Raw genomic sequence first — 24,284 nt, 5'->3', positions numbered from 1 at the left:
CTGAGGAGAAATCCAAAGAATACAGTCTCAAGAGCTACTGTGATTGTATCAAGGATGGATTGAAATCCACCTTTGTGCCTGAAGGTACAAATGCTATAACTGCTGTTCAGTCAAAACCTGAAGCTTCAGGTTCACAGGCTAAAATCACATCAAAGCCAGAGAATCTTAAGATCAAGGTAATGACAAAATCTGATCCTAAGAGTCAAAAGATTAAAATTCTGAAAAGATCAGAACCTGTTCATCAGAATCTGATTAAATCAGAATCTAAAATTCCAAAACAAAAGGATCAGAAGAACAAAGCAGCTACTGCTTCTGAGAAAACAATACCAAAAGGTGTCAAACCTAAAGTATTGAATGATCAGAAGCCACTCAGCATTCACCCTAAGGTACAAGGGAGGAAAAGTAAAACCTCCAAAACTAACCCAAAAGGACCCATGAAGATATGGGTACCTAAATCTGAATTGACCAAAAATGCAGGTGTGCTTAAGGGCAAGAGAGAAACAAAGGTCATGGTACCTAGACAGCGGATGTTCAAGGCACATGACTGGAGAGAAAGCTTTGTTCCTTACCCTTACAATGAAAGATGGAGGAGAAGTGAAGTTTGGTGGCAACCAAACTGGAAAGATCATTGGTACAGGTACTATTGGTAATTCCTCCATCTCAATTAATAATGTGTGGCTAGTAGATGGTCTGAAGCATAACCTATTGAGCATTAGTCAATTTTGTGACAATGGGTATGATGTAACGTTCAGTAAGACCAACTGCACACTAGTCAACAAGGATGACAAATCCATTACATTCAAGGGAAAGAGAATTGAGAATGTCTATAAAATAAATTTCTCTGATCTGGCTGATCAGAAGGTAGTTTGCCTTCTGTCAATGAATGATAAAAAATGGGTATGGCATAAAAGGTTGGGACATGCTAATTGGAGATTAATTTCTAAAATTAGCAAGTTACAACTGGTCAAAGGATTGCCTAACATTGATTATCATTCAGATGCACTTTGTGGTGCATGTCAGAAAGGGAAAATTGTGAAAAGTTCTTTCAAATCTAAAGACATTGTATCAACCTCCAGACCCTTAGAATTACTCCATATTGATCTTTTTGGTCCAGTTAACACTGCATCTTTATATGGAAGTAAATACGGATTAGTCATTGTTGATGATTACAGCAGATGGACTTGGGTAAAATTCATTAAAAGTAAAGACTATGCATGTGAAGTGTTTAGCAGCTTCTGCACTCAAATACAATCTGAAAAAGAATTGAAAATTTTGAAAGTCAGAAGTGATCATGGTGGAGAATTTGAAAATGAGCCATTTGAACTTTTTTGTGAAAAACATGGGATTCTCCATGAGTTTTCTTCTCCTAGAACTCCACAACAAAATGGGGTTGTAGAAAGGAAGAACAGAACCTTACAAGAAATGGCCAGAACCATGATCCATGAAAACAACTTAGCTAAACATTTTTGGGCAGAAGCAGTCAATACTTCATGTTATATTCAAAATAGGATCTATATCAGACCTATGTTGGAGAAAACAGCATATGAACTCTTTAAAGGAAGAAGACCCAATATCTCTTACTTTCATCAGTTTGGATGTACTTGTTACATCTTAAACACTAAAGACTATCTGAAGAAATTTGATGCCAAGGCTCAAAGAGGAATCTTTTTAGGTTACTCTGAAAGGTCAAAGGCATACAGAGTGTATAATTCAGAAACACAATGTGTTGAAGAATCTATGCATGTAAAATTTGATGATAGAGAGCCTGGAAGTAAAACTTCAGAGCAAAGTGAAAGTAATGCAGGTACAACTGATTCTGAAGATGCATCAGAATCTGATCAACCTTCTGATTCTGAAAAGTATACAGAAGTTGAATCATGTCCAGAAGCTGAAATCACTCCAGAAGCTGAGTCTAATTCAGAAGCAGAACCTAGCCCAAAAGTACAGAATGAAAGTGCTTCTGAGGACTTTCAAGATAACACTCAGCAGGTTATCCAACCTAAATTCAAGCACAAATCTTCACATCCTGAGGAGTTAATCATTGGAAGCAAAGATAGTCCTAGAAGAACAAGATCACATTTTAGACAAGAAGAGTCTTTAATAGGACTGCTTTCAATAATTGAGCCTAAAACTGTTGAAGAAGCTCTCTCAGATGATGGATGGATATTAGCTATGCAAGAAGAGCTAAATCAATTCCAAAGGAATGATGTGTGGGATCTGGTACCCAAACCTTCTCAGAAGAACATTATTGGAACAAAATGGGTATTCAGAAACAAGCTGAATGAACAAGGAGAAGTAACCAGAAACAAAGCCAGACTTGTTGCTCAAGGCTACAGTCAACAAGAAGGCATTGATTACACTGAAACATTTGCTCCAGTTGCAAGATTGGAAGCAATCAGGTTACTTCTATCCTACGCAATTAATCATGGCATAATATTATATCAAATGGATGTCAAAAGTGCTTTTCTTAATGGTGTCATTGAAGAAGAAGTGTATGTTAAACAACCTCCTGGGTTTGAGGATCTTAAGCATCCTGACCATGTTTATAAACTTAAGAAATCACTATATGGCTTGAAACAAGCTCCCAGAGCTTGGTATGATAGACTAAGTAATTTCTTAATTAAAAATGATTTTGAAAGAGGACAAGTTGACACAACACTCTTCAGAAGAACTCTTAAGAAAGATATTTTGATTGTGCAAATATATGTTGATGATATAATATTTGGTTCTACTAATGCATCTCTTTGCAAAGAATTTTCTAAGTTAATGCAGGATGAATTTGAAATGAGTATGATGGGAGAATTGAAATTCTTTCTGGGAATTCAAATCAACCAAAGTAAAGAAGGAGTATATGTTCATCAAACAAAATATACAAAGGAGCTTCTGAAGAAGTTCAAGCTAGAAGACTGTAAAATGATGAACACTCCAATGCATCCAACCTGCACCTTAAGCAAAGAAGATACTGGAACAGTAGTAGACCAGAAGCTTTACAGAGGTATGATTGGTTCTCTGTTATACCTCACTGCATCTAGACCTGATATTTTATTCAGTGTATGCTTGTGTGCAAGATTTCAATCAGATCCTAGAGAATCTCATTTAACTGCAGTTAAGAGAATCTTCAGGTATCTGAAAGGAACAACTAATCTTGGACTCCTGTATAGGAAATCCCTAGATTATAAGTTGATTGGATTCTGTGATGCTGATTATGCTGGTGATAGGATTGAAAGAAAATCAACCAGTGGAAATTGTCAATTCCTGGGAGAGAATCTGATATCCTGGGCAAGCAAAAGACAAGCAACTATTGCTATGTCTACAGCAGAAGCAGAATACATTTCAGCTGCAAGTTGTTGCACACAACTACTTTGGATGAAACATCAGTTGGAAGACTATCAGATCAATGCTAACAGTATTCCCATTTATTGTGATAATACTGCTGCTATTTGTTTGTCAAAGAATCCAATTCTACATTCAAGAGCCAAGCATATTGAAATCAAACACCATTTTATCAGAGACTATGTTCAAAAAGGAATTTTAGATATACAATTCATTGATACTGAACATCAATGGGCTGATATATTTACAAAACCTTTGTCTGTTGAAAGATTTGATTTTATTAAGAAAAATTTGAACATGCATTTTGTGTCTGATTGAAAAATTGCTTGCCTCTGAATAAGAAGTTTGGTTCTGAAGTTTATTCAGGAGCATTTTGGTTCATCAGAAGTTCTTAACTGAGGTTCTGAGGAAAATGTGCCTCTGAAGATGACGTCAGCACTAAAACTTCAGAAGTGTTATTCTTTGCTTCTGAATAGCTTGGTTAGTGGGAACGTTGGAAGTTACTTTATGTAACAGCTGTCTCATTACCCAAAAGGTAGTTTTCTGAAGAGTCTCTGACGTGGTTTATTTGTACTGGAGTATAACAAAAAGGGCAATGATGTTTTTATTCGTTTTTTGACGTACTTACACGCGCCCCCAATTTGTCATTAATGCTGTGTTTGTTTGTCCCCTCTGAATTACAAACGTTTTAATAAAAACACTAAGTCATTTCACACACTTCTCACTTCACAACAAACACTTGCTATTTTTCTTTTCAACCCTCTGCGAACGTAAGCGCATTCTCTCATCCTCTCAAAAACTCTTTAGAACCCTAAAACCACTTCTTATCAATGGCTTCTTCAAGTTCTGCATCTGGTTCATCATCAAACGAACAACAAGGAGAAGCTCCTGCTTACGAGATAAAGGGAAGAACCATGTCCTTGGAAGAATGGGATTTAAACATCCAATCAGAAAGTCCGGTGGATTTTGATTCTTTAGCCGCTAACGGCTGCGACATTGGCATGTTCTACGAGAAACAAGGTCTGGGAAGATACTTCAACCTTCTGAATGGACCAACCTATCAAACACTTGTTCGACATTTCTGGGTTAGAGCAAGTATCTACGACAGGAAAGCTGCCAAGATTGAAGAAGATGAAAAAGTTCTTCTCAATCCAGAACTCAAAGGGAAGTCTAGAGCGGAAATGGGCTTGGAAACCTTCTCCAAAACCCAGATAAGATCAAGCATCATGGGAATCCGTGTCTGGATCACTGAGGACACTATTGCCTTTGTCATCAGAAGACCAGCAGAAGGAGAACATGAGGCTGGGATTTCAAAGCCAAAGGACAGCCCCTGGAATGCTATTGTCAATAGAACTCTCTACAACAAGGTAAAGGACTTTGCCTATGCTGATATGAATAGCAAGACAAAAGTCATGTTGAAGATTCAGAACGAAAACCTACTACCAAAAGGTGGTGGTAATGATCAGCCCTCTCTGGAACATAAAATCCTCTTACACTTTGTCATAAAGGGTGTAGAGGCAAATATTCCCAGATACATTTTCAGGCATATGGTTCATCAACTCAGAGAGAGTCAACTGAATAATAGGACCTGGGTACCCTATGGAAGACTACTTTCTGAGATTTTCCATCAGGGAGGAATTATTGAGATGCTGAAGGAAGCTCAGATCTTCACAGATGAACAGTTGGGAACTGTTAGAGGGAAGATAATCAATGGTGATACTCTAAAGGCTATGCATCTGATTAAAGCAAAAGATGTGAAGAAGAGTCCTACTGACTTGAAACCTTCTGATGCCAAATCAGATCTTATCCCAGACTTTCCTCCCATCTGCAAACAAGATCCCTTGGAGGTTCAAAGGGCATATATCATGGATCACTACAAAACCTATAACCAGAAAATCAGCTTGAAGGATGTTCCTGACCAAATGTATGGTGGTGCTTTGCCTGTGGCCAAAGGCAGGAAGTCCAAAACTAAGCCAATCACCAAAGAAGAATATCTTGCTGGTGATGCTTCTGAGAAGGGTGCTCAGAAGCACAAAAAGGCTAAAATTGTCAAATCTGCTATGTCTACCATTCAGGAAGAGGAGGATTCGGATGATATCCCTCTTATCAGGAAGAGGACAAGGAGTGATCAAGAAACAGCAGAACAGTCTGCTTCTGAACAAACTGGTTCTGAACAAGCTGCTTCTGATCAAGCTGCTTCTGAAAAACCTCCAAGTCCCAAAAAGAAAAGAGAAGCTGCTCTTCAGACCATCAAAAGGAAAAGGTCTAATTTAACAAGAAATCTGAAGACAGCTGAAGGAAGAAGGGCACAAATGCTGGAAGAACTGGAAGAGAACTGGGATGAAGACTCAAGCCCTAAGAAAGCAAAAAGGACTGCAACTTCTGAGCCCATAGTCATGCCCAGTTTCGAAATGACTGAAGAAATGGAGCAGTATACTAGGGAGGTTGCTGCATCCAGGATAGCAGAAAAGAAAAGGATGAAGATTTTGTATGAACAAGAAAGGGATGAACGTCTCAAGGCTGCAGGGTATGTGCCTACTCCTGACATTGCTGCTTTAGCGTCGGAGTTAGAAACTGTTAAATATGGAGCAACTCTGCTTTCTCAAGCCTTGAAGAATAAGCAAGCTTCAGGAGCAACTTCATCAGAACCAGCTTCAGAGGCTCCAGAAGCAGTTCATCCAGAAGCTCAGTCTTCAGGTAATCCATCTAACGCTCCAACTAATACTCAGATTCCATCTCTACCCTCTTCACCCTCTTCATCATCAACAGAATCAGATGACCAACCCCTTAGCCAACATATAAACAAGCTTCTAAAAACCAAACCTACCAAACTAACAGATTTAGGAACACTTGACTGGGAGCAAACTCAAATAGAATTTTCTAAGAATAGAATTAAACTTTGTGAGAAATTCAACTTGCCTCCTACTCATCCACTCTATCCAGATAATCCTGAACCTGTTAGTGTACAACAACCTCAACCCAACCCTGAACCTACAACAAACACACCACATAACTCAACCACACAAAAAGCCTCTGAAGTAGCTTCAGATGCAACTACTTCAGAAACCCCCCAACACCAAGAAACCTCAACCCTTCACAACTTAGAAAAACATCTAGGTGGTGAAATGCAACCAACACCCACTAAGGCCTCTAAGACAGTTCCTGAAAAGACTGTCTTGGAAACCCAAACAGAAACCCATGAGCAAACTGTTCAGGAGCAAACTGCCTCTGAACAAGTTACTCCTGACCAAACAACTTCTGACCAACATATTCCTTCTGACCAAACAACAGAACAACAACAACAACCAGATTCACCCACCATCATAGACTTAACCTCTGACCAACCTTCCTCATCAAATACAACTCCTATGCAACCATCACCCATTCCTGACCATATCCTAGAGTCTGAGTATATAGAGGAACAACTGATCAGTCTTAGTGATGAGATTCAGGCACTGATTCTTCGCAGAACAGTTCCTGTACCTCCTATTCACTATTATGATCAGTGGATGGATCTACAAAAGAGCTTCAATGATCTTCTGAGTCAGCTAAGAACCAAGTGTGTATCATCCCACTATGTAATGCTTCAAAAGCTTTTGGATGATATGCATGAAGCAGCTAAGGAGAAAGAGCTGAACTTTGTGCCTCTACTGGACATCACTCCTTTCTATCCAGAGGCAGAATACATCACAAGAGCTGCAAGAATTTATGCTGGGCATAAGAGGAAGTTAAGAGAGAAGGAAGAACTACTTCAGAAGAAGGATGAGCTACTTCAGAAGAAGGATGAACAGATTAGACTTCTCTTAGAACAGTTGAAGAAGCAAGCCCAACCTTAGTTGCACACCCAACTCTAGCTTGTTCTTACTTTTGTTCTGTGTAGTTTTATCCTTGTACCTTAACCTTTCTTTATAAATATTATCATTGTTTCTGAAATATTATGCTCTTTTCTTTTAAACTCTAATGATATTTATTGATTTTAATGTCATATGCTCTGATACTTCTTGCTCTGATACTTCTTATGTTTTTATTTGGTTATATGCTCTGCTACTCTTTCTTTTGTTTCTATTCTTTTTGTTGATGACAAAAGGGGGAGTAAATGTATAGTATTTGTTAAGGCACTGAGCCCTACTATAACCACTTCTAAATTTCTTTTAAATACCTCTGATTTGATTTTTATGAGTATTTTATTGAAATTTAATTAATAAGAATAGAACTTAGGGGGAGCTTACAAACCTCACCTCAAAGAACTATTAGACTCAGGGGGAGCTTACAAACCTCTGTCCCAGTAGTCAACTTATTAATTAGATCAACAACAATTGAACATTTTAAATACTATTGTTTGTCATCATCAAAAAGGGGGAGATTGTTGGAACAAAATTTGTTTCACAAAGAACCTTATTAAGTTTTGATGATAACAAGGTATTAAAAATTGTCAATTGGTTATTACTAATAATTGTTCAAGTGTACAGGACCAAAAGCTATTCAAGTTATTTTGATAGGTCTTGGAAGAACAATGGAAAGAAAAAGAAATTCTGAGCATCTGAAGAAAACTGCTCCTGAAGCTCAACTGCTCCTGAAGCTCAACTGCTCCTGAAGCTAAACTGCTCCTGAAGAGATGACGTCATCAGAAGCAGAAAGCCATCAGAAGCAGAAAGTCATCAGAAGCAAAAGTTTTCATCAGAAGCAATATTTTCACCAGAAGCTAAACTTGATCCTTTAATCAAACTGAAGAGAAAGTTGCTGATTCTCAATTCAGTCTTATCAAAGAAGAACGAAGAATTGAAAGGGAGGTATCAACGGATATATGGAAAGCACTCTGCACTTGTCTCTCATTAATAGAGTTGACAAAGTACAAGTGTACAACCACTACCTCCACTACTCTGTTTTCTGTCTACGCTACAAGACAAAACAACAGCCATGCCTGCAGAATTTGTACACTCAAGATGGGAATGAATTTGAAGTTTATCCTTCAAAGGACTACACCCAAATCAGGCAAAGGATCACTGGTGGATAATCAAAGGATTTCAAACGACTCTTTAGACGTGCTGATTATCTCAACGTCTCTTTCACACCTCTATATAAAGGAGTGAAGACTTGAAGATTTGAGAGAGATACACAAGTTCAAAAGCGCCAAAACTCTGTCAATTTGATTCTACAAAGCACACTGAATTTCTGCACTGATTTGATACATCTTAGAAATTCAAAGTCTAGAGTCTTTTCTGTATTGTATTGTGAACACCACTGATTGTATATCAAGTGTTCAATTCAAACTCAATTCTCTGTATTTTTGTTTGATTAGAAGTCTCTTGCCTGCGTGCTTGAGCATTAGAAGTCTCTTGCTTAGTGCTTGAGCATTGGAAGACTCTTGCGAGTGTGCTTGAGCATTGTTTTGTGAAGTCTCATACTTTGAAAGTATTGAGCAGTTGTAATCTTGTGATTATAGTGAAATCTCCTTGGAAGTGCAAGGGGGACTGGACTACTTCCGTGTTGTGGAAGGAACCAGGATAACTGTCTGTGTCTTTGTCTTTCTTTTCTCTGCTCTGTTCTTTTCCGCTGCAATCTGACTCTGATCATTTCATCAGAAGCAATCAAACTACTTCTGAAGTTTTATCAGAAGAAGAATCTTTTTTTTAAGAGAAAAAGAAAACACAATTCAACCCCCCCCCCCCCTTCTTGTGTTTTTCACCTTCAGACAGGTCTCAACCCGAAAACCACAAAGTTGAAAAGAGAATCTTGTAACCAAATAATCAGAGGAACACGGATACCTTGAAATAATCTTGTCACACAAACTCAATAAGATGGAGGGTGTGACCATCAAGTTCATTATTGAACATCTTCCCCATGCATGAAATAATCTTCTTTTTTTCTTATTGAGATATCATGAAATAATCTTCTTTTTTCTTCTTGATGATGATCAAAGCTTTTTTCTTCTTCATATTTTACAATATTTTTTGTTCATATATAAAATTGATAACATTTTATTTTGTTTTCTACAAAAGCTTAATTTATTTTCCAAATTTTTCGAAATGCAATCTTATAAAATAATTAAAACACAATAACTGTCTTTTAGTATTTATAACAAACAATGGGCCTGTCTAATATAAACCGGACCCAATGTTAAAATCTATTATATTTCATAAATTTTATCAAAATATTATTTTTAGTTCTTCATTTTTTATTACTATTAAATTCAATTTTTACTAAAAAAAAAAATTAAAGGTCTACCTTTAAAACATTTTTTCTCACATTAGATTTACCTTTTGGGAAATATGTTAAATTCATTGCAAAATTATTCAAATTTTGTTTGTTTGCATGGAATGAAAATTTGAGATATAATAAGACAAAATGATAGTTCAGTAAACAGCTGTTGTAACTTGTAACAAGCATGCAGTATCCTAAGAACTCTAGCTAGTTCATAGAGCAGATATTAAAGATAATATTTGAGATTGAGATTGTCATTTAGCAATGAACAGTCTAAATTGCGTCTACTGCAGTTGTTATTGATTGATTGTTACAATTTTTCCTTTCTTCACTCCATATCTTCTTCCAATAAATAAGACACAATTATTATCAATAAAGACAAACTCACTTTTGTCTTTCTCCACATAATATTCCATATGTTTCTTTGTAAATGTCGCTTTTATTGAAAAATCCATTCCTTTTATTATGTATTTATGTTAGATAAATAGTAAATACTCATATGTTTCAAATTATAAGTCGCTTTGGAAAAATATTAATCTCAAATTATAAGTCACTTTAAAATATCAATAAAACATTAATATTACCTTTCTCATTATGCCCTTAATTATTTATTATTCTATCCTTTTTAATTCTTTAATTTATTTTTACATAACTTTTATTAAGGACAATTTTGTAAAACACCTTATAATATGTTTTTTCCATACAACATTTAGATTTCTTAATGCGTATGAAATGTCCAAAACGTTACTATATAACTTGGGACGGAGGGAGTACTTTTTTTAATAATTTTTTTTTTTTTACAAATAGTTTAATTATTATTTATCATAGACAAAAATAAGTTGAATATAAGATAATGAACGTGTCTAACATGAACCCTTAAAAAATGGTGAGCGCTCTCTTCCCCTTCACTAAAGAGAGGTGATTTTAAGTAATTTTTGACCCAAAATCACCCATTTAACTCCTTTTTCTCTTTCCCTTTATTTGAAATAACAAATTTTCACATTTATTTAGTTTTTTCTTTCGTGATTTCGACGTCTTAGTGAGACGTTATTTTGTTCATCATCTTTGTGCGATGTTGTTTGTCTTTCTTTTTTGTTTAAGTATTTGTTCGATTTTGATGGTCAGATCAACTTCGATCCAGTGCAGATCCAATGAATCACTTTGCCATTTTATGCTATTAACATAAAGAATGTGAGTTTGTTCGCATATTCATCATTTTTGTTTTTAGTGAATTTGTATTGTATCGATGTACTCTACAAATTTAAATCAATGAATGGATATCATTTATTTTTAGTAAAAAATAATCGTATAAACGTTCCCCTATAGAAAAAAAATGGTACAAATGTAGACCTTTACTAATTTTAATAAAAAATAATTTAAATAAAATAAAAAAAGGTTGGACCTATACTATTTTAATTTAATAGAAATTTTTCTTAAATTTTCTCAATTGTTACAACTAGACCAATAAGTATCAGAGAGAAATGTTAACTTGTGCCCTCCATGCATAATTTAATGAGTTAAATGTAGAAACTTTTTGTTCGAACTTGTGCATTGAATTTAATTTTTTAACTTTTAATTAATTTAATTCATAAGTATTGATGAAATATTTTCATTTTTGGATTGCTTAACATGTGTTCTTAGGACAAAAGTTAACATGACCCATAAAAAAAGATATTGTATTTATGGTTGACATGTAAGAATTGAAAAAATTAAAACAATATAAATGCAAAGCATGCATTTTCAAATGATTTATACTTAGAAGAATTTAGTACATTTTTTTATTGCCAAAGAGGGCCAAAGGCCTAAGTACATTTATTTTATTATATTTTATTATATGTTGTTTCTTTTTATAACATTATTTCTTTATGTTGTTACCTTTTATATGTTTATTTACATGTACTAATAGAATATAGTAAATTTATTTTATTATTATATTCTATTAATACATGTAAATAAACATATAAAAGGGAACAGCATATTAAATAGAAAGAAAAAAAAAATAATGTTATAAACACAACAACTAACGTATTTTTTCAACACAATTTTTGAATATTTGAAATTCATTATGAATCTCACTTGTGAGGCCTACATACTTTAGATATGCACGTTTAAATTAAAACCAATAAAAAGAAATTTTTGTTAAAAGTAGCGTGTCTTTGTCAAAAAAAAAACATAGTTGTGTATGTGGGGCAGATGTCACGTGGGAGTCGTTGCCATTCTCGTGCCACTTTAAATGGTTTCAGATTTGAATCGAAATGGAAATTCTTGGCTAACAACAAGAAAAACTAATGTTTAAAAAAAAAACAAGAAAAACTAATAAAAGGTCATTTTCGAGAAAAATAAATTCGGGAATTCATGTGAGAGAATTAGAGTTGACAGCTCTTTTCATATATAATGACATATCATAAGGAGGCGGTGCAAGTACGGTTGTAGGAGGTGGGATTTGTTTGGAATTCTATTGATTCTTCTCGGATAGGCTACAACAATACATAATTATTACTTAATTGGAGCTTTTAATCTCAACCATTAAATCTTAATCCAAAGACTAAAAATTTATTCTCACATTGTCATATAAAAATACTATTCTCATATGATATGTCATATATATATATATATATATATATATTTTAAAGAAACAAAAATGGTATATATTAACAAAGGCGGTGAAACCTCCTAAGTACAAGATGTACTAAGAAGTCACCCCTCAAGAGTCAAACAAATGTAGTAAGTACAATAAATCGAGTGCGTCGATACCTAAACAAAGCATAGGATCCAACCACCACCTTTGAGAACCGTACACAAATGTGGCTTTACTAGCTTTTAGCCACCATAAAGAGTGTAATTTTACTTTTTCTAATAAGCCTTCAATGGATGTTTGGGTATTATTAAAAAGTCTGTTGTTGCGTTCATTCCAAACCATCCACACACAAAGTAACCAAATGAGCTGCATAAAGGATCTACGCGCCCTCGTATGACCTGTACAAGTAATAAACTGAATAAAATGGTCACTAAGATCATGGGGATCAGCTTCGGACACGCCAATCCACGCACGGATATGCTGCCAAACTGCGTCAAAAGTAGCACAATGAAGGAACAAGTGATTTGCGGTTTCTGCAATACTGCATCCAGACACACACCCAGCTGCCTCGACTATCAGACACCGACGCCTCACAAGATTGGCCTTATATATATATATGTGTGTGTGAATTTTAATTTAGGTAAAAATATCATCTCTTTTCAATGTATTTGTTTTAAAGTTAGAGAAATGTTAACAAATTTGTTTAAGACACTTGTTAAGGAGTTGAAAGTGAATAATATATCATGAAAATAATGTATAGGACACTTAAAAACATTTAAATTCAACTTCTTCTACATAAAATATATTAATTTTTTAATCCTTAATGTGTCTTTGTTGACATCATCCCAAACGTTATAAATATTTAATTCAAATCTTAGTTGGTAAATATTTAATTCAAATCTTATGAAGACTCAATTTGAATTCAATTGCTGTTTTTAGGCCTTTATTGAAAATTATTTTGTCAGTAATAGAGAACTTTGATACTTTATTTAATGCTAACCATTCGGACTCAAACCCCTAACCTTATCTCTTATCTAAAATAACTATTATATATACACACTTTGAAGTATAGGTGATTTCCCTTTCTGTTTGAAGAGTATATAAATATATGGATAGGTACATATTAGTACTTTTAATCAAAAAAAGGGAGCATGTTTATGTTTGTGATGCTGCATGCATGCAAGAGTCTTTAGTATCATTCTAAATTTCATATTAAAAAAAACATCTGTATTAAACAAGGGAGAATTCTAAAACATATGTATTAAAGAAGATAATACAATTAAAATTAATATTTTTTAAAGCAGAATCAAGCACACTCTAATTTTTTAATCAAATACATTAATATTTAGGCCACGTTTGTTATAGAGTTCTTAAGAAAAAAAATATATTTTTTTTTAAATAATCACTTTTAAGAGTATTGTACTTGTTTGTTACAAATTTTTTATAAAAATCAGAATCTATTTTTTATTTATTTTTTAAATAGCTTCAAATGAGAAGCTGTTAATATGAGCTTCTATTTTTTTTTAGAGGAGAGAGAAAATATGGATAAAAAGATTGAACTAATGCTTTTATATAGTTGTATCGAAACAAACTAAATTATTTTCAAAAAAATAATTAATTATTATACAGTAAACAAACGCAAAATATATTCTAATTTTTTCATAGCATCTCTATAAAATAATCTTTAAATTATTTTATGGCAAAGTAACTTTTATTTTATTCCGTAACGAACAGCTTAATTTTTATGATGAATTAAGAGTTTTCCTTAAAAAAAAAAAACGATGGTTTAAGACTTTATTCAAGATTCGTTCAGGCCAAACCCAAATTCTATGACCTAATTTGTGCATATACCAATCTTTGATTGTTTGTTGATCAGTATTAGTCTTGTTTATATCGTATCTAGTGCTTATCACATGTATCACATTCACATGTGATATATCCAGAGTGGTCATGTCACCTATGTGACCAATATTATTTTTCATTGCCTTATACCAAGCTGAATTCAATGAATACATTATAGTCTTCAAAACAAGTGTCTTGTCTATTTTTCATTCTTATGCATAGACTCCATAGACTCCTACCTAATACTTTGGCTCTATCATACTTTAAGTCAAACTAAGGTGAACTATATGATTAATTACACTTTTGTCCCCGTATTTTGATCAGTTCAAGAAAATGGTCATGTCTCTTTTAAATCGAACAAAACCATTTCTTAATTTTTTTTTTTTTTTTTTTGCAGTTTTAGTCCTACCTCCTATTTTCAACTCCAAAAACGCAAAGGCAGGACCATTTTCGTGAGTTGGTCAAAATACGAGGACCAAAAGTGTAATTAAGCCAAAGGGGTGTTTGTTGTTTGCCATTCAACGTGAAAATCTGCTCATATATCAGTCCTTGAGGTTGAGGCTATGACGTTGCAGGAAGCAATTCAAGTTGTGATTGCAAAATGATGGGATAAGGTTGTATTTGAGACGGATTCTCGTACTCTAGTGGATCGAATTTCAGACCGGAGTAGTGGTATATGAGAGTCTAATGTTATAGTCTCTTATATTAAGTCTATGCTAGCATAATTTTTCAACTTTGAGGTGAAGTTTGTCAGGCATCAAGCGAACATGGATGTTCATACGATTGTTAGGGCGGCATTTTCTTGGCTCAATCGCCATGTTTTTGAGATTTGTCCTCCTTATTGTATTGAATCTTTTTTAATTAATAATATCAGTTAAATTTGCTTTGGTAAAAAAAACCTAACACATATAATTAAACTGAAATTAATATGTTTAACCTAACAAAATAAATTAAATTGCTTACTTATCTCCCATAATAACCTAACAAATAAATTAAATTGCTTACTTATCTCTCATAAAGCTAAGCTGTTGTAATCGACCAATCTGTGGATCCATATATGTTCCAATGTTGTACTTATCTTTATTATAACTAGCGAAAAGACGGGCACTTCCGTGATCGTCTTTTATTGCGCTAACGTTTGAAAATTATGAACGGTGTTTTCTCTTTTCATAAAATTTTAATTTTGATTAAAACTAAAAATATATAAATGTTTGTTATTTTCAACTTATAACAAACCAAATAATACCTTGTCAAAAAAAACAAACCAAATAATATAACAAAAAAATATAATCTAAATTCTTTTTTTTTTATGACACCAACAACAATATTTATTATAGAAAAAGTTGTTTAAGGGTACAATTGGGATAATGAAAAAGTAAATATAAATATACTCATCTAATTTGTTACATTTTTTAATATTTAAATTAATTCTTATCTATTTGTTACATGTGTTATTTGGAAGAAAAAAACCAGCCCAAAAGAGCTAAAAGAGGTCGTTTTCTTTATAAAAGACGGGCACTCGCATGTCTGCCATTCCGCTCTTTTTATTGCTCTAACATTTAAAAATTATGAACGGTTAATGAAATTTTATTTTTTATAAAAATTAAAAATATAAATGTTGTTGTTTTCAAGCTATAACAAACTAAACTAGCCATATTATACTTCTATGACACCAATATAACAAAAAAATAATCTAAATTCTTTTTCTTAATGACACCAAAAACAATCTTTATTATAGAATAAATTGTTTAAGGATATAATTGGGATAATGAAAAAGTAAATATAAGTATATTCACATAGTTTGTTACACTTTTTAAATGATAAAATGTTTTTTTTAGCGAAAAAAACGTAGTTTTGACCTAACCCTAATTTTTAGTTCTAAAAAAAGTTTATGAAAAAACTCTTGTCGGGAATCAACTCAGGTACCACATGCTACATATTCACAACTCTCACGACTAGGACATTGATGTTTTTGATGAAATGGGGTCGCTTCAATTTTATATTTTCATTACAAATCTCAGGTCCTCTTTCTTTCAATCTCACAATTCCTAAATCATTTCTCACGAATTGAATCAGGTAACACATGACAACATAATTCAAACCTTTTACCACCAAGCCAGTGACGTTTTTACCAAAAGAATGTTGTTTCCAAAATAAATATACCATACTAAAGGTCATTTTTTAAAGTCCCTGACTTTGTTGCAATTCCTTTTATGATAACATTTATTTTTTATTATTAGCAGTTCCTTTTCATTATTATTTTTTCTTTCAGTTACCACATAGCACTTCCTTTTCGTTATTTTTTTTCTCTTTCGGTTACAACATAGCAGTTCCGTTTCATTTTTTTTCTTCTGAATTGTCATTTTTATTACAGGCCATCTTTTGTTTTTATTGCTCGTTGAAGTAGTTTGATAACATAATACTCAATGTAACTATAAAAGTAATAACATAACCAATTTGATAGTTATATATGAAACTCGACAAAATCCACATATCGCACAAGTTAAAGTCTAGTTTCAATAAATGTCCAATCATGTGTAACCATGACAGACATTGTGATAAAATGCATGGGACTTGTTAATGTCTTCCTTATGTTTAGGTCTAAAACAACCTCAAGACATAATCAAGACTGTAACATCTCAATTTTTAACAATGGTATTTGAATATATAACATTGATGATCATCAATTCTAGACAATGACTTAAAATTCATCGAACATATGATGAATTTCTTAACAATGTGTTGATTAAAGGATTTACTTTCTTGCTTAAGATCTTGATCAACTTGTCATGTGCTTGATGACCATTTTTCATTACATTAAAGATGGTTTTACATCTTCCTTTGTTTGGAAATTCAACTGATTGCATTAGGACTAGATGATGATATTATTCTTTCATTTGTCTTATACTATCTTGCATGATCGTAAACAAAGTAAGTAGAAAAATTGTTCCTTTATTATTAGTCTTGTTATTATCAAAACATAATAAAGAGATATTGTTCTTTGAACCTATGTGGTTCTAACACATGCTACATATGTTGAATTGTGTGCCGAAATGGGATTTTATTCTCTCAATATGGTTCCAAATCTATCGAGAATTGCTCTTAATATATGATTTGGAATAAATATATGAATGCATGTTGATTGTTAAAATGATGCTACATATCACTTTGTTACGTTAACATATGTGAGGTGTGGTGATGATAGATCATCTTATATTAATTTTAAAATATTTTTCAGTTATTTTTATTTAGTTTTCATCTAAATTAGAGGAGTTTTAGAACTATTGTCTATAGTTTTTGGGACATTTTCTAATGTTTTGATTTCAAGTCATGTAATTATTTTTCTTTTATGTAATTCTAGGCAAAATCATGCAAATCAGAAAAGCATAGCATCTTAAGAGGATTTAGGAAGAGAATGAATAAAGATTAAATAGGCCTCTGAAGACATTACAAAGAGGATAAATTCTATTAAAAGTCCCTAGACAAGTTTCATGGGACAAAACACTCAAAAATACTAAGAAAAAGGTGAAAACGCACAAAAGAACGATGTTGTGGTTCCCCAAATTAATGTATGTTGTACTTCCCAGGGTGTGCAAAATTGCACTGACGCGTCCCTAGGCACGACCCCACACCCGACGCGCATGTAAGAGCGGGTTGGTGGAAAAAGCCTGGTTTTTCAACTCAAACCCACTTGAAAATCACCTTATAAGTACAACTCTTCTCATTCATAACTATTCATCATACATAACGAAGCGGTTTTAAGAGGAAGGAAAGCGTTGGGAGCTTCAAGCGAGTCTCTCTCCTCAATCTTAGTCTATAGGGTATGTATTATTTCTTTTGTAATTTGTTTTTCATTAACATGAGTAACTAAACCCTGTTGGATATGGTTCTAAGATGAACCTCTATTTTTATTTTTTTAATCTATTTAATTTAATTCCTCCCATTTCGATATTTTATCTATCCTATTTATTTTTATTATATGCATAGATCTTAATGCTTTCACTATACCAAGGGAAGTGACATACCTGGGAAATGTTTTCGAACCTAGAATTAGGCCGAAATCCTAATATGAACGTTGCATAGTAATTCTACTCTTTTTATCATTGGTAAGGTAGACGAGTAACGTTGCCCGTATGTAGAACTACCAAGACAGAGTATGCTGATGTACTTCTAAGATTCATATATGAGTGAACCATTAGGAAAAATTTAGGAACCCTAATTTCTGTCTGCTTTTCAATTACCTCTGAGAGAGTAAGACCCCGCCTAATACTCAACTATTGTTGTGAGCAAACAAATTAAATTGCAAAAACTCCCCTAATTTACTTTATTTTATTTTAATTGTTTTTATTTTCCGTTTTAAATAAATAATGCAAGTTGCCTTGTTGAAACGACAATTCTCGTGAATACGATACTCACTTATCACTTTATTACTTTGTAACGATGCTTTTTATAAGAGCGATAATTGTCCATGAGAGATTACACCATTGTAGTCTAGGAAAGGCTCTCTTAGAATCCAAGAGATAGGTCATGGTAGATTGATGAATAATGATGATAGCCACCACAATGGGTATGCCAACTCCAATTTGTGCCTGAGATATAATTAGGCTTTTGAAACCATCAAGTGCATCCTTGAGGACTATGCTTCAACTAGAGATTTGTAGAAATTTTTTATTGATATGGATAACACTCAATGGAGTTCTTTCTTCATTAAAAGTATTAAAATTTTGTAATCTCGAATATCACAAAGTGTCATGATCAATATGCTTTGGTTTGACAAAAAACAACATTTTTTCTCAGTAATCGGCTATACACCTAAGTCAATGAGTGTTCCTCATCTATTCATTCAATTCAAGGCTATCTTAGATTTTGTTAGTTAGCATGTCTTTATTTTCCTTTGTTTATAAAAAATAAATAAATAAATACTTTAACACTTCCGAACGTTTAGGTATCAATAGTTTTGTACCTTCATGTTAGTAAGGGTCAAGATTTGGAATATAAAAAGATTATTTTATTTTATTTTTTATTCTTTTTTTTTACTAAGAAAAAATTTATTTTATTTTATATTATGCTAATTTATGTTATTTTCTCTTTGTTACTAATATATAGTACAATACATTTATAAAAAAAAAAAATAGAGTACAATACTATTTAAACTTTTTTGGAAATTTAAAATCACTATCATTTTTAAATAAATGCATTGATTACTATTCTAAAAATTGAAATGCATATATACATACTGTGACAAGTCCATTGAAATAGAGCTATGCCAGAAATAAAAGTTGGAGAAAATCCAAGCCCAAAATTCAATGTATATATCACAGTGCCACAGTTGTTTTTATCATTTTCTTCAATAAAAAAATTGATTAAAAAAGAAATAATTTAAAATAGAGAGCTATAAAACAAGAATAATACAGATAGGTTAATGAAGGAGGTATCTGTGACAGAAATCCTAAGATATGTCGTTTTTCAAGATAGCATAGTTGTGTTGCATACACACAAATGTTTTGTGTCTTTTTGTGTTTAATTTATTTTAACAGATAATAACCATATATGTTAAATAAACTGTATATAATGCATGAAGTTGCAATGCCAAAACAACAAACAACAGATGGTTTCCACGTGATGCGGGCCTTTATGAAGAGAGTACAAGAATGGGACTGTCATTGTCCTTACTTGTGGCGGCTGTGCCTTTCTTTCATCCAAAACCAAAACATTCAAATTTGTGACAATGAATGGGAATTTGTGTTTTGTGATTTTTTTTGTCAAGAAGCGTTCTGGCCAGATTACACATTTTAAATGTGAAGAAGTTAGGTGTCTGGAGTTTGAACCCCGATCCCTACATGTATTATGTAATGTTCCTATCAATTGAGTTAAATTCATATAAACTTTTTTTTGTGATTTATTTTTATGAAAGTGTTTCTCGCATACAAAATCTGTGTATTTATACAATTTTTTACTTTTATATTATTTTTTCTCTCAACTTATTATTTGACAGAACACACTTTCTAATTGTATTTTATAAGATGTTCAATTCGGTTCGTGATTTTTATTCAGATAACTCGAATCCAAGATCTTCCTAGTTGTATTTACTTCATTTTTCTTTGGAAGACAATTATTTATTTATTTTTGCTAATGGAAGAAAAAAGATATGCATATGAATCTAAGTAAATTAAGTATATGGCGTCATAAGATTTTTTTATCGGATATATGTCAAAATATTTAGGCTTAAATATGTGTTTAGTCCTTGTAAATAGATCTCAGTTAAGTTTTCGTCGCTATACTTACTAATCCTTTCAAACTTTCCCTACAATTACCAATCATTTGAATTTTGGTTCTAATCTCATTTGATTACTTTTGTGGCAATTGATTAGTGACGTGGCGATGAGATGGAAGAATTTGACTGAAAAGGACATGGATGACTCAACAAATTTCATTTGAAATGACCATTTTGCCTTTAATGACATTAAATAAGTGTGAAATGACCATTCTAGATTTCACCCTTAATAGATGAAGGAGATATCTGATAAAATCAACAGAATTTTGCATCTAGATTTTACCATTGTTACCACTCCTCTAAACAACAACATATATCTAAGATGATGAAAAGATATTTGGGTTTTGGAGAGGGAAGAAGAAGAAAGGGGTAGAATGGTCATTTTACATTCGTCTAGTTTCAATCTGCCCGTAAAAGATGAAGGGAATATCTGATGAAATCAGCAGATTTTTGCATCTGGATGTTGCCATTGTTACCCCTCCTCCAAATAACAACAATTATCCAAGAAGATGTAGAGAGATCTGGGTTTTGAGGATGGAAGAAGAAGAAGAAGAAAGGGGTAGAATGGTCATTTCTTACTTGTCTAATTTGATTAAGGGAAAAATGGCAATTTTAGATGAAATTTGAAGAGACATCCATGTTCTTTCCCAGTCAGATTTTTCCATGTCATCACCACATCAATAATCATGTGGCACATAAGTAATCAAACGAGATTAGGTAAAAAAACTCAAATGATTAGTAACCGCATGGCAAGTTTGGTTGAATTAGTAAGTATAGGGACGAAAACTCAACCGAGCCATATTTGTAGGGACTATTTATATATTTAAGTTAAATATATAATACTCGTATGATACTCATGTCAAGCACGGTCTAGAAATCGTTCTAATTGTTTATTTAAGGAATATAACAAATATTGTGTTATTAATTATATTGTTAAATTTATATTAAAATTAATGAAAATGTTAGACGTGGGGAAATTGAGAGTTCGAACCTGGACCACGTTCGAATTGATTTTTATAACACCATTGAACCCCACAAGAAAGATTTAATGCAAATAAAACATTTAAGCAAAAGAGTTCAAGATGTTACGCTATCATTTTCTCAAAAAACATGCATAATTCAGTTTTCATAAAATTCACAGGAGAATTAAATCATCTCAAATATCTCAAATACATCCAAAATCTCAAAGTGCATGAATCAAAAAATCTCAACAACCTATCTCAGGTCTCATAATACATAAACAACAAGGTCTGAACATAATCTCAAAGATAAATAAATATAGAATTCCGACAATCATAATCAGAGTCTATACGACTCCATGCAATAAGGAAAAACGAGGAGTGCGCCATGCAAACCTCGGGTGCTCACGTCTCCATGTACTGCCTCAAGCCGACACTTCTATACCATTTTTATAAATGGTGAGGTGGTCAACCAAATGACCACTAGGGGGTTAGATAATATTCACATAAAAAGATATAAGCACAAAAACAATATTCTAGGATTTCAATTATCACATATAAACATGCTCGTCTTTCATAGAATACTAACATCATATGAATATCATCTTCAATCTAATCATAGAAAATCGAAGTATAATTCATTAATCAAAGCAATTAAACATTCTCTTAAACATATCAACATCAATAAATCATCACATCATTGTCATATTAACATCATCGTCTCAAGTCTAGAAGTATAACCAAGCAAACATATCCAAGTACACAACTTCACATAAGTCACACTATTCGCTAATCACATAATTCACATAATTCACCAATCACATAATTCACGCAATTCACCAAATGACATAATCAAGTATGAGTCAAATCATATAGACTCACATGCATGCAATGTTATAGGCACATCTTTACATGCATGTGGTGCCATTTTGGAATCCGGAGATAATATTAACAAGTGATCCACTAATATAATCTCCACCAATTACGTTCTTCACTAACTAACGTAATCCCACCAATTACGTTCTTCACCAAAAAACTAAACATGACTATGCATGCATGGACTAACAAGTAAAGACTCGACAATGCATAATTCACAACTCTATATAATATAATTCTCATCATCATATAATATCTTCACTAAAACCTACCATTTGCATCATCAAGTATTTACATCCATACATCAACAAGTCATCATCACCAAAATCATCATCTAATCATCATCATAATCATCATCAAACATTTATACATTAAGTTACTCCAAGTTACTCCAAGTTAATTCACTTTTTTTGAATACATTTTCATCGTAAAAAAAAATCATTAAACATCATCTAAACAATAGCTAACAATCATTTACAAGTTAACTTATCATAAATCATCATTTGTCAAAGTCCGTCTATTTTTCTTCCAAGTTCGTCTATTTTTCATGTTCAAACAATTCATCATATCTCATGCATATTAATCATCAATTCAATCATAATCCAACATATTACCATGAGTATAAAGTCATTTGTAAGCTAACAAGTCATATTTCATCATTTCACCAAAGTTCGTCTATTTTCATATTTTTACCAAAAATCAAGTTACATGCTCTTATAGTTTCTTTATCAAACCTACATGCTTCATCTAAGTTCATCATTACAGTAGACAAGTCATAACATCATCATTCCACTTAAGAAAAATCATCATTCGATTATTACAAGTTCATGTTCATTTTCATTCAATGTTCATCTAAAATTGATAAAACCATTTCAAATCCAAGTAAAATATGTTCCAACAACTTTATTAATTAAAACAACATTAAAACACCACAGAAGGAACACTTTAGGATGTTCGGAAACAACCCCAAAGGCCCGGAAACACACAGAACAACGTATGTTGTTCTGCACTTCTCGCCTAGGCACGGACATACTAGCTCAACAAGCATAGCAGAAATAGGGAACCCATAAAATGGGTTTCCTCTCGAGAACTCACCCCAAAAATTCCATTTTCGATCTCAATTGATCCAAAATCTTTGTACAAACTTCATTAACAGATAACACAAGTAAAATGAACAATTAAAACACATTAAACATGGTTTCATATCATCAATCAATCAAGTTTTCATAATCTTGTTCATTTTTCATAAAAACTCCAAAAATTCACGATTCAAACCAAACTTCACAACCAACACCAACAATTCATAACCCATCATTATTCAAACATACCCAATGATTCAACAAGTGATTTAAAACATGTTTGGACAATAATCATCAACAAGATTCATGGTTTTCACATAATTAAGCAAAATTCTAAAAAACAACTTATTCTATATCAACAACCACAAACTTAAGCATATAAATTATAGGCTAAAATATGGTTTTGGTCCCTGCAAATATGCCTCGTTTTGGTTTTAGTCCCTGCAAAAAAAATTTGTTGTTTTTGGTCCCTGCAAAATATTTTGTTTTTGGAAATAGTCCCTGCAGGGACTATTTCCAAAAACAAAATATTTTGCAGGGACCTTTTTCAAAATCAAAAGATTTTGCAGGGACTATTTCTCTAATAAATGGTTAAGTCATCATGTGACACGTGTGCAAATTATCACAAAAGTGGAGCCAGGGACCAAAACCAAAATGAGACATATTTGCAGGGACCAAAAACAACAAAATTTTTTTGCAGGGACTAAAACCAAAACGAGACATATTTGCAGGGACCAAAACCATATTTTAGCCTAAATTATAAACAACTTAATTCCACAAAGTTCAGCATACCCATAATTAACATAATTATTAAGCACAAATTTCATCATCCAATTTATGAAAATCAAAAAACAAACATGACCCAAAAGCTAGAAAAATGATTATAGCTTATTATGAGAATCAACCATATACCCCTTACTTCAATCTCCTAAAGTTTAAGCTAGTGCTTCAATCTCCTCTTCTATCTCGCTTCCTAGGCTTGCTCTTGTCCTTCCCCTTCTAAGACATTCTTCTTTCTTTCTCTTCTCTCTATCTCTCTATTTTCTCTCTCTAGCCACCTTTTGTGAAATTTGTAAAATGAATGCTCAATCCTAATTTCTTACTAGAGTTATCCTTATATAGTCTCACTATTAGCTTAGATT

Source organism: Medicago truncatula, chromosome 6 (genome assembly GCF_003473485.1).
Source record: "Medicago truncatula cultivar Jemalong A17 chromosome 6, MtrunA17r5.0-ANR, whole genome shotgun sequence".
NCBI classification, from domain to species: Eukaryota; Viridiplantae; Streptophyta; class Magnoliopsida; order Fabales; family Fabaceae; genus Medicago; species Medicago truncatula.
This window is presented reverse-complemented; position numbering follows the sequence as displayed.